Below are 12,230 nucleotides of genomic sequence, written 5' to 3'. Positions count from 1 at the left end.
CCTCACAGCATTAGCAATGCTAATAATTTATCAACCTTTCCTTATGGAATACACTCTAAAAAGGGCTGGGTTATTTTTATATTTAATATATTGGACAGAACACGCTGCTGGGTTAAAATTGACCCAGTGCTGGGTTGTTTTAACCCAACTGTTGGGTTATTATAATCCATGGTTGCATAACAACAACCCAACATTGGGTTATTTTTAACCCAGCATGGGGTAATTTTTAACCCAGCATGTGTTCTGTCCAATATTTACCCATTATGGGTAAAAAGTAACCCAGCCTTTTTTAGAGTGTAGAGGAATATTTTTGTTAACTTCTTATCTTAAGTGAAATATTATTTAACTTTACCTTATTTGTTGAACCATGATATTAATAAAAACTATAGTAAGAGCTGAACTGTTGCTTTATTTATCCAATTTGAAAAAAGTGCTAATTTGGAATAACACTATGGAAAAAGTGGGCCGGTCTTGGGCCTGAAACTCCCGGGCTGAAAAGTGGCCCCACTCCGGCCCTGACTGCACGGTAATTTGTCGGAAAACTGGCGGAGATTTCGACAGAGATTTTAGCTGTCCCAGGTGAAAAAAAAGTTGTATTTAATGTATTAAAAATATACTTAAAATTTAAGTAATATGTTTTTAGTACATTTGTATTCCCAACGTGCTTATTTAAAGTGTATTAAAAATATGTTAAATAGCTTTTAAATGTATTTCAAAAAAGTGTACTACAAGTACGTTGGTAATAAATATATGCTTAATTACACTTTTTAAAAGTATGCTAAACTCAAGCATACTTTTAATGTATTTCTAAAAAGTGCACTAGATGTAAGCTGGTAATAATTATATCTTTAATTACACTTTTTATAAGTATGCTAAACTCAAGCATACTTTTAATGTATTTCTAAAAAGTGCACTAGAGGTAGGCTGGTAATAATTATATCTTTAATTACACTTTTAAAAAGTATGCTAAACTCATGCATACTTTTAATGTATTTCTAAAAAGTGCACTAGAGGTACACTGGTAATAAATATATCTTTAATTACACTTTTTATAAGTATGCTAAACTCAAGCATACTTTTAATGTATTTCTAAAAAGTGCACTAGAGGTACGCTGGTAATAATTATATCTTTAATTACACTTTTAAAAAGTATGCTAAACTCAAGCATACTTTTAATGTATTTCTAAAAAGTGCACTAGAGGTACGCTGGTAATAATTATATCTTTAATTACACTTTTAAAAAGTATGCTAAACTCAAGCATACTTTTAATGTATTTCTAAAAAGTGCACTAGAGGTACACTGGTAATAAATATATTTTTAATTACACTTTTTACAAGTATGCTAAACTCAAGCATACTTTTAATGTATTTCTAAAAAGTACACTAGAGGTACGCTGGTAATAATTATATCTTTAATTACACTTTAAAAAAATATGCTAAACTCAAGCATACTTTTAATGTATTTCTAAAAAGTGCACTAGAGGTACACTAAATATATTTTTATTTACACTTTTTATGAGTCTGCTAAACTCAAGCATACATTTATCATATTTCTAAAAAGAGCACTAGAGGTACGCTGGGAAAAAATATATGTTTAATTACACATTTAAAAAAAGTATGTTAAACACAAGCATACTTTTACAGAGGTTTTAGTGTATTTAGAAAAAAACATATATTTTTTTAAACATGTACATTAATTTTAATAGGCTAACATTGCAATTTCAACATCATATCATTGAACTTGCATAATATATTGATTTCACAAAGTTAGTCCACATAAATTTGTTAGTGTTTATATTCAAACAACACACGTGACGGACCTGACTAAACCTCATTGGTTCTTGGGATTCAGTACGTCACATTGGCTTCCTGATTCAGTTGTTCGATACACAACGTGCGTGATCGTTGGTAATGTGGATTAAAAGTTGAAACTAAAACTGTTAAATTATATATAGTGATCATCAGAGGACTTGGCTGAAACAACGCGATTCACATGGATTACTTCGGCGATGTTTTTTATTGCTGTTGCGATTAACTTTTTGAAATGTGAGCAGTTTTTAAGTAGGTTATCAAGTGGATCTGACATCGAGGGGAAATATACGTTTCTTGGATTTCATTAAAGTACATCGGTTTTTGTTTGAAGATGAATGAGAGAACATGAGGGTAAGTTAAGTGATGACAGATTTTTGCTTTTTATTTTTAGTGAACTATTAAATAAGTAGAACTTTCAGTATTACAGTATGTCTTAATTTTAACCCAGCTTCTTAAAGCGTGTATGTTGTGTGGCTTTTGGAACATAACGTTACATTTTTTTTGTGAGTAAAGTTAGGCATTTCATTTCTCTTGTTGTATTTCAGAAATCATAACAGCCTGTCTTTTTTTAGCACAGCGGCATTCAAATTGACCAATCAGAGCCGAGAATATCTAATAAGTCGAAGTAGAGATGAACAGATGAAGATACAGCCCGTAAAAATACTTATTCTTGGTGGTAAGTTTTTAGTTCTACAGTATTTGTATAACATTTAGATAACTTTTACGTTTTTCTAATGCTAATGTTTAAAGAGTAACTAAACCCTAAACCAACTTTTTTAGTTAATGATCTGTAAGAATGATGCTTTATTAGTGTAAGTTTTTTGACATTTGGATATAAAGTGTTTCAATACTACAATATATGTTGTAAAAACGTCTGAGTGCTGCCCTCTTCAGGTTGAACGGTGGCTACTGGCAGGGCTCGAAATTGCGAATATTTTGGTCGCATATGCGACCGAAATTTAATCTGTGCGATCTTAAAATATATTTGGGAGCATTTCTGCGACTGCCCATTTTGTTGTGGTGCGACTTGATTTAGATTGTGATGCTGCGTGCTGCTGTCCCAGGTTCAGTGTTCTCTCCAACGTTACATAACCAATCAAATTTCATCATTAAGTTCTTACGTTTAATGAAGACCGCAGATTGGCTAATATGAGCGTCAGTCATTCCTTGTTGCCGTGCTACGTTCATGGCCGGACTTACCATTGGGCTTGATTGGGCTTGAGCCCAGGGGCCCCGGCCAATAGGGGCCTCCGTGCCGGCTTGCGTTCGTTTGATTTGTTCAGTCGTTTTCATTTATTATTTTACAGCCTATTGGTTGGTGCGGAATTGTTTGGTGCTGCATTTAATTCGTTAATATATATATATGTCAGTCATCTTGGTGCTGAATATGACGCCCTGCGTTTCCTGCTTTTGAAACCCATAGATGCTAGTATAATAGCGAATACGCGAAATGAGAGTCATAAATAAGCTTTACAGATAACGAGAAAGAGCAACGCGAAAATGAAGCGCTCCGTATGAAAGATTACTAGAGTAGGTCTTGTAACTCTGTTTTTTCTTGTTTGTTTGTAATCTAACGTGATACGCAGCAGGTATACGCAGTATATCCACTAGTAATGGTCAAGGATTTCCGTATACCCATTTAAAAAAGCGTGAAAATACTTAACAGTGTGTGACAAACCCTTGACTCTTTCATTCATAAATTGACATCTGAATCACTCACCATTCGCATGCTCCACTTGCTACTTTGGCGGGTTGAACCTCATATAGAGTCCGCTATTTGATATTTGGTACATTTAACTTCATGCGGCACTGCGCGATCCGATCATTATATGAAATCAAATTATCACGGCGCAAAAGTGATTGTAAAGCAGACGGGTGTATTCACGTGGTTCAACAACAGCCAAAAAATTACATCAGAGTACCGCGAGAGTTCACACGGAGAAGTCTGCTTTCTAATCGCTCTCGCGGTACTTCGACATCATCACCAAGCGGTCTGCGTAGCGCCAAATGAAATACAATCTGCTCGAAGTCTGCAGCTCACACGACCCTGTAACCAAACAGTTTCTGTGGAAAAGTGAACGAGTGGAGCAGGGCTACGAAACATAACAAAATCCGGAGAGTTAACAACGCACATATGATTATGTCAACATTTAAATCATCAGTCCAGTTTATTACTTCATCTGGAGGTGAGGATTCACTAAATCATGGCCATGTTGATGTCCTGATGCTTTTTGATATAATCCACTAGCTAGCTAGACTAACTTTCCTGTAGTTTCTCTTTCAGCATGTTTGCTAACAGAATCACAGTTTAAACTTCTGAAAAGTGTTCATTTTTATACCTACGTTCAAAGTATTAATGTATTACGTTCATATCAGACGCAAAATTAATTAATGATCATCTTCTCCACTTTGGTTTTTGGTGTCTAATATCATAGATATGTATATAAAGGCTAGATGGCTCAAGGCGGAGTCAGCTGTGTCGTCACTTGGCGGCCATCTTAGGTCAGTGCTGCCATAGTGCTGCTCCCTGCTGCTGTGGACGGAAGGTGAGTGACATACGCCAACTAAAATGCTCGTAACTTGCTGAATTCTTGACGGATTTACAAACGGTTTGGTTTTTTACAAACGTTATTAACGTGGCTATAATTCTGGATGCTTTAACATGTTTCATGAATTTTTTATTTATTTTTAGTATACGTATTCAGTGTCATAGGTACATCTTTGACGTTTATAACAAACCAATCCGTTTGAAAATCGATAAAAAATTAAGCAAGTTATGGTCATTTAAAAGTACCTGCATCATTAAAACTCAATGCTACGAGTGAGCGAGCGCCCTGTCCTAAGATGGCCGCCAAAATGCGGACGTTCCACTCAATTGGCCATCAGCGCGGACGAGCCATCTAGCCTTTATATACATATCTATGTCTAATATTACATGATGGTCTTGTCATAATTATTAAATTACATCCTAAAATATTTTCTTTTCACTGCACCACTTAGGCTATATGCACAAAATACGCTTGTTGATTATGTTTATAACATTATATGGTGTGTAATAAGGTGAATGTTAATCAAAACATATCATTCTCTTCTTAAGCTAAGTCTAACATAATGATTTTAAATGTTGTTATGGGGCATTTTTTAATGTGCATGATTAATTTGGATTTGTGACATCCCTAAAATACATGATTTAATTTTAGACTGGGCTTATGTTCTGCTTTAGAGATATAGGGGCAGTTTCCTAGTCAGGTCTTATCCTAGTCCAAGACTAAAATGCATGTTTGATCTGTCTTAATTTAAACACATTTTGCACTGATATATCTTAACATATATCATTGCCATTGTTTTGTCTCAAGACGCACACCAGTGATGTTTTTGTAAGGTTTGTTTGTAAAAACTACTTGAATGCCCTAATATAACCTAGCAATAGGCCTAGTGCTGGATTAATCTTAACCCTGTCGGGAAACTTCCCTAAAATGTAGTTCTATGATATATTTTTTATTTTAGGTTGTTTACTGTATGTGCACTCTCAGAAGATAATTTACACAAACTGTCACTGGGGTGGTACCCTTTCAAATAGTACACCTTTGTACCTAAAGAGTGGATATAATGGGTAAAAATTTACCTATATCTGTACCTAAATGGTAAATATTAGGACCCATTTAAAGGGTACCGTCCCAGTGACAGCTTTTCTTTTGTTCTGATAATGTAGGGCCCAAAATTTATTCAAGCCCAGGGGCCTCCACCCTGTTAAGTCCTGCCCTGGCTACGTTGGTACGTGAAGCGCGAAAATGAGATGCACCGCGAGCATGACGAGAACAAGCCGACTACAGCCAATGTTACTACTGTAATTAATCAGACGATCCAGATTCAAATGCGACTCCACCAGTGGTGTAGTCTAGATTTTTGTAGTGAGTATACTGTGATTTTTCCCTCTCACCCTTATGCTCACTCGTCCTAGCGCGACACCTCATAAGCACCACCACACTCACAGATGCATACAGTAGAGATATTCATGTAACTAAGAGCATTCTGAAAGTGTACTCATAAACACATAAACTGAATGTGTTCTCAACATGTCAGTTTATTATAAGAAAAAAAAGACTTTAGAGCCAATGGGTTTACAGCTGGGGAAACTGGACTGATTTTTAGACTGGTTTAGTGTTAATCAACATCTAACTCAGGAACAAAAGTTACTTAACTGTTAATTAAAATTAAATAAACTGTTTACAATCTTCAATCCGTGGCAAACACATGCATTGAAGAAGAAAAAAATATTCACTCTTTCAATAGATATTATCTGACAACTATATTTTTTAATTAATACACATTTAAGATGACCATGAATTAACTATAATTTGCATAGTAATTGATAATAAAGCTTATTTTTTTGCATATAATATAAGCATTGTCTAAAAATGAAAATAGGCTTATACTTAATTATTATTACAAGACCATCCTGTAGCCTAAAATTTGCAAGTCTAAACTAAACATCAACGCAGACATGACTTTCCTCACAGAAGTTTAAGATCATATACATCTTGTCAAGATGATCTTGAACGCAGATATATAAATTAACACAGAGAAGGAAAGTTTAACACTGTGAAGCACAAGCAAACATGCAGAGGAACTGAAGGGAGCTAAAAACCATCAGGATATTATCACGGGCTTATTTTATTGCATTTGGAGCCTTACCTCCAGATAAAGTAATAAACTGGACTGATGATTTAAATGTTGTACTCACATGTGCGTTGTAAGCTCTATGGATTTTATGTTGCAGCACTGCTTCACTCGTTCACTTCTCAGTGTCGCGTGAGCAGCTACACTGCAGGTTCGACTTCATTTGGCTCTAAGCAGACCTCTTGGTGATGTCAAAGTACCGCGAGAGCGATTCAAAGCAGATTTCACCATGTGATAACTGGAGTCGCTCTCGCGGTGCTTTGCTGTCACTTCTCTGTGGCGTCACACCAGTCTGCTCCCCAGTCACTTTCGCGTCACTATAGTAATTTGATTTCATAGAAATTCATACGCCGATCGGATCGCGCAGTTCGGCAGGAAGTATATAGCCTAATATGTATTTCAACCCGCTAAAGTGGCAAGTGTAGCATGCTAATGATCAGTGCTTCACATCTATATTATGACTAAAAGTTTAAAAATGTCACAAAACCATGCTGTTACGCATCCTCGCGCTATTTTCAGTGGGTATACGGAAATTCTTGACCATTTCTAGTGGGTATACGGCGTATACCTGCGTATCACGTAGACTACACCACTGGACTCCACCACCGGAAAATAAGACTTGACGTTAAACCTTTCAGAGAGAGTGGCTTAAAGATTTCGAGTGTCTCCGCTATGAAAATGGCTCGATGTAACTTAATGTGTTTACTGTAAATCCTGTAAAACGGCGTTGGTGGCGGAATCAAAACATTTTAAGCGCCAGACCTTGCTTAAACACAGTGGCGGTTCTACACGGAGGCCAAGGGTGGCCCGTGCCTCTGTAGACATGTTCCTGGCCACCCCGTGCTGACCAAATAAAAAAGCATATATTTATTTTCATTTTACACGCGAGCGCCAAAAGCGGAACTAATGCGACGCAACGTTTTACACGGGCAAATTAGAGCGCCGCACCCAACCACTGTAGCCGCCTGTGGGTGCTGCTCGGCGAGTGTCTCAATTCGTTCCCAACCTCCCGATGTTGAGAATGAGTATGCAGGTTTGGGCACTGGTAAGGACTCTAGCTCACTTCACACATTGGGACACTGTTCACTTGTTCTCCTGTGATGTGGCTGCGTGTTGTGATCATTTACAGCTGTTACTCATCAACAACCGGCAAAACCAACATCTCGCTAAATTTTTAAAGTTTGCACATTGTAAAAAGCGCTGTAATTATGCTCTTACATATATACGTGCATAAAATTGGAGGAATATAATTAAATGTTTCATATAATTTTTTTTACAATTTAAAATAAATATTATTTTAAATGTTGATTAGATTGTGGTCCCTAACTGTCTAGCAATGTGTGTTTATATGTAAACTAAAACAAACGTTTGTCTTTATAAAAGTTTGCATTTCATAAAGTTTATTGAGTAGGCTTGCATGCTTTTCGGTTGGGGGGCTTTAGAAAAGAGCCCAGCTCCCCTTTTGCACCTGCACTGACTCTTGTATTAAATAAAAAAGTATATGATTGTAAAGTATACGGGGTAGTTTCCCAGAAAGGGACTAGTCCTAGACTAAAATAAATGTAAGAGCTGTCCAAACTGAAAACAACTTGCAATGCCATATCTTAAAATACAGCTTTGTTTTGCTTCAAAATGCACACAAGTAATGTATAATGTATGTTAAAACTAGTTATATTTCCTAATTAAACTAAGGCCTAGTCCTATCTTAAACTAATTCCTGTAACCACCCCTATAATCTTTAAATATAATTTCTTGCCATTTTTTTATGTGCCCCTCTGGTAAAACACTGGCCCCTCCTTGGCCCCCCTAGTGAAATTTGTCTAGAACCGCCACTGCTTAAACATGGCGAAAGTGCCAAAAACACAAATAGTGTCATGACAAATGTGTTCATTATTGATGGAGACACCGACCTGTCTATCAAAGAGTGTTTGATAGTGTATGTGCGCATGCGCTTGTGAATGGACATCCGACAAACATCCTTGTGGTCCATGTTGATGTGGAACACGACAATGTTGATGGTATGTTTTTATAAAAAAATATATTTTTTAAAACATATTTAGTAGTAATAGCATCCTGGTAATGCAGTTATCAATACCAATATTAGCCTTCTATATTAAGGTCACTTTTGTAAATGTCCCAATTAATCAGTGTTTTACGTGTTTGCTAGATTTTCTATTGTAATCTTAATTATTTTACCTGTAATCTGTAATTGGTAAATTATTATTGCTATACTATTTCAAAAGCAGTTGGGTATTAATTTAGGAATCTATGCAGTAAAAAAAATAAAATAAAAGACCAAATTTTAAAAGCTGGCCATAGGATATGTAAAGCCTGGTGGTTGCATTTTATTTTAATAAAATAAATCTATTAACATATACATTGTAGTTGTGGTGCTTTTTAATTTTTGGATGGATGCGCCTAAATTTTTGCTGGTGCTCCTAACTTTTTAAAGTTGTGAGCACCAGTGCTACCAAAAAAAAGTTACTTTTGAGCCCTGTACTGCAGTTGAATTTTCCTATTGGATGTTGGACCGGACACTTTTAGACAACATTACAAAGACAATAATATATTACTAACGTGATTAGCCTGCTGGACGAATTGTAAAAAACAGCACAATGTAAGCACTGCTAGTACAGGCTAGCTGAATATATCTTAATGATTACAGAGATAAGACAACACATAAAACTTGCAACCTTTCTCAGTTTGCACATCTGGACAATTCTTCACACATCATAGGTTGTAAATTTGGGTAAATCCAGCAAACAAGTAATTTTAGCGATTCTGCTGTCACTCTGCTTTAAATCTCCTGCATCGGAAACTTAAGAGCAGCCTTGAGTCAAATGTGGAAGTTAAGCGTGCATAGAGTCCATTGGCATGACTTCTGATTTCCTTAAATCTCTTTAAACAGAGGTGAACTTTTCTTGTAAGCAAGACCACAATAGACATGTCAATGGAAAATGCCCTTGGTTAAAATAAAACACAATTATCAAAGTAAAGAATATCCTGTAATACATACAGGTTGCATTATATCAGTGTCAGTGAGTTAAACCTCCTATAACCCTATGTTCAATGTAACTTGTAGAGTGCCATGTAGCGACGGATCAAACGAACACTCATGTCAAGCTTGATGAGGACACAGTCAAAGCTTTAAAAGGTAAACTGAGAAGTTAACAAAATTCTAATGCATATGTTCATTAATTATTGGTTAATTTTGTATATATTCTGTTTCCTTTTCACAGACCTTGTGATTAAGTCTTCAGTGTCTGAATGGCAAGAAGAAGTGACCCTCCACTTAAACGTGACATTTAAACTGCTCTGTGTTTTGGTTCAGCCATTTGTAGGTTTATCTCGAGTAAGTTCAAATGCACTTCTGCATTTGTCCAGTAACTTTTTGTTTAGAGAATTACATCATTATGATTATATAATTATTCAATGGTTGCATATTCATAGTGTACTTTTCATATTGATGTATTAATGTTCCACAATTTGATAAAAGTAGCTCATTGCATTTCACTGATCTTTGTTTTATATTGTAAAATCATTTCAATAGCAGTGAATACATACTTAGTTGTTTCTTTAACATTTAATTAGTTGTTAATGATGGAAGAAACTGGTTCATATGTATGAATACAGAATAGGTATCATTTTAGAATGAGTTAAAACATGTTTTGGTGGCAAACATGCAGGTAAAATAGTACATGTATAACATTCTAATAGTAAACTTGACTGTAATTCAAATGTCACATACAGTACATTAGAAATGATTTATTTTATGTATACAAATGTGTGGGCAATATATTGTTATTTCATTTTGTATGCTATATTATTTATGTAATATTATTATATCTGAAATTATTAAATTACATTTATAAATGTTTAAAAGGTGGGTTCAAATGTGCTTCAAGTTGTAACTGAATACAATTTTAGAAAATAGCACAGTTGAGTACACTTAGATTGTCTTAAGTTTGTCTTAACAAGTACTAAATACTACTTTTTAGTATATTAAGCACAATTTACTGCACGAAAATAAAGAGCTTTTGGTACCTTAAGGTTGTGAACTTAAAGTGTATTTTAGTGAACTTTTTCACCTGGGAATACATTTGGTATATTATTTTAACATACTACTAGTATATTTTAAAGTAGATTCGTAAATGTTTAAAGGTGGGTTCAAGTTGTAATTAAAGATATTTTTTAAATACAGACCTAGTATGTTAAAATTACATTTTAGTTCAACTTCATGGTGTCTCAAAAAAGCACAGTTGAGTACACTAAGATGGTTTTAAGTTCATCTTAAAAAGTACTTAATACTACTTTTTAGTATACTAAGTTCAAAATTAGTGTGTGAAAATAGAGCACTTTTAGTATAATGTGGAAAGTGTACTTAAATAGTGTATTTTAGTGAACTTGTTTCACCTGGGAATACATTTGGAATATTATTTTAACATACCATTAGTATACTTTAAAGTATATTTAAAAATGCTTAAAAGTGGGTTCAAGTGTACTTTAAGTTATAATGAAATTGTAGGACAGGTGGACAAGTTTTGGTTTTGGAGCTGGACCATAAAACAATAAAAAACACATTCTGTGTCTATTTTTGAGAGACGTGTTGTCTCTCTCCACAGGGGTCACGGATACCCAGGAACTGATCTGTATTTCACCCCCTCTCTCTTCTCCTTTAAGGGTTTGGTTACTGGAAATATACTAAACACATGTAACATTGGATATATCATATGTTGTGATGCTACAAAGGTTTCATCTTCATGTTTGGTTTCGTTTTAAAGGTGATGGTGCGATGGTTAAAAAGGTCTAATTTCTATAATTCTAAGAGAAAGTGTATCAAAGTTTAAACTTAAAGACATAATCTGTACTCCTGCGAGGGGTGTCACATCATGAGAAGATCTAGATTACAGATGGTTAACAGTCCCATTTGGTGCTCCTCTTCAGGTCACGAGAACCGACCAACCAAATCCTGTTTTGAGATTTTATTATTCTTTGTCTCATTCTGTGTATATAAGGTGGCTTGGCAAGAGACTCTGGGAAGTATTCTTTAGCAAGAATCTTCCCCACACTTTGGGTGTGTGTATTCAGACATCATGGAAGAAATCTTTAACAAGAATCTTCCTACACCATTTTAGGTATATTATATTCATGATGGAAGTACTCTGTAGCCAGAGTGTCTATTGCCAGGTATGACTTTGTAACTGTTGATCATTTTAACGAATTGGATTTGAATCATATTCTGTATGATATTCTGTCATTTATGTTTGAAGCTGGAACCTGCCTGGTATAATAAATTGTTACATTTGTTTCATCTGAATTCTTCAGACATTGTATTGATTTATTTTAATTCTTTCAGAAATTATTATTTCCAGTAGATTAGAAGGAGTCTGGTATTACCGCAAAATAAGTATGTCAGGATATGATCACACTGGTTTTTTGATGTTGAATGGAGCAGGTAGCACATTCACCAGGATTCTCAGATTTATGTCTATCACCTGACTTAGCAAGTTGCATGATCGTGACTAAAGTAACTATTTTTATGATCGGAGCAAGCATGGGGCGGCCAGACATAAAAATATTAGTTTACCCGGCAACCTCTGACTAAGATCAGAACTGGCAATTTTGTGTCCGTGAGATGTACGCAAACGGCCGGCGTATATCCTGTGCGATATCGGGTCCCTAATGAACGAATAACTAAGACTATGGGAATTTATAAATAATCAAATATCTAAATTATG

The 12,230-nt window shown here is 35.2% G+C and overlaps 1 long non-coding RNA gene across 3 annotated transcripts; it reads left to right on the top strand.

The window, feature by feature from the left end:
* The first annotated feature begins 1,758 nt into the window (after positions 1 to 1,758).
* LOC135776265 (uncharacterized) lies at positions 1,759 to 10,969 on the top strand. 3 transcript variants are annotated; one of them, XR_012335415.1, is made up of 5 exons: positions 1,759 to 2,163; positions 2,385 to 3,998; positions 4,248 to 4,358; positions 9,575 to 9,646; positions 9,732 to 10,969. It is a non-coding gene; the product is annotated as an uncharacterized lncRNA (long non-coding RNA). The 3 variants fall into 3 exon arrangements; XR_010544095.2 differs by having other exon boundaries at positions 2,385 to 2,488; positions 9,732 to 10,958; XR_010544094.2 differs by lacking the exon at positions 4,248 to 4,358 and having other exon boundaries at positions 2,385 to 2,488; positions 9,732 to 10,955.
* The last annotated feature ends 1,261 nt before the right edge of the window (positions 10,970 to 12,230 follow it).

The sequence above is a fragment of the Paramisgurnus dabryanus genome, chromosome 18 (genome assembly GCF_030506205.2).
Source record: "Paramisgurnus dabryanus chromosome 18, PD_genome_1.1, whole genome shotgun sequence".
NCBI lineage: Eukaryota > Metazoa > Chordata > Actinopteri > Cypriniformes > Cobitidae > Paramisgurnus > Paramisgurnus dabryanus.
The sequence above is the reverse complement of the archived record's forward strand: the minus strand, read 5'-3'. Positions and strand labels throughout refer to the sequence as shown.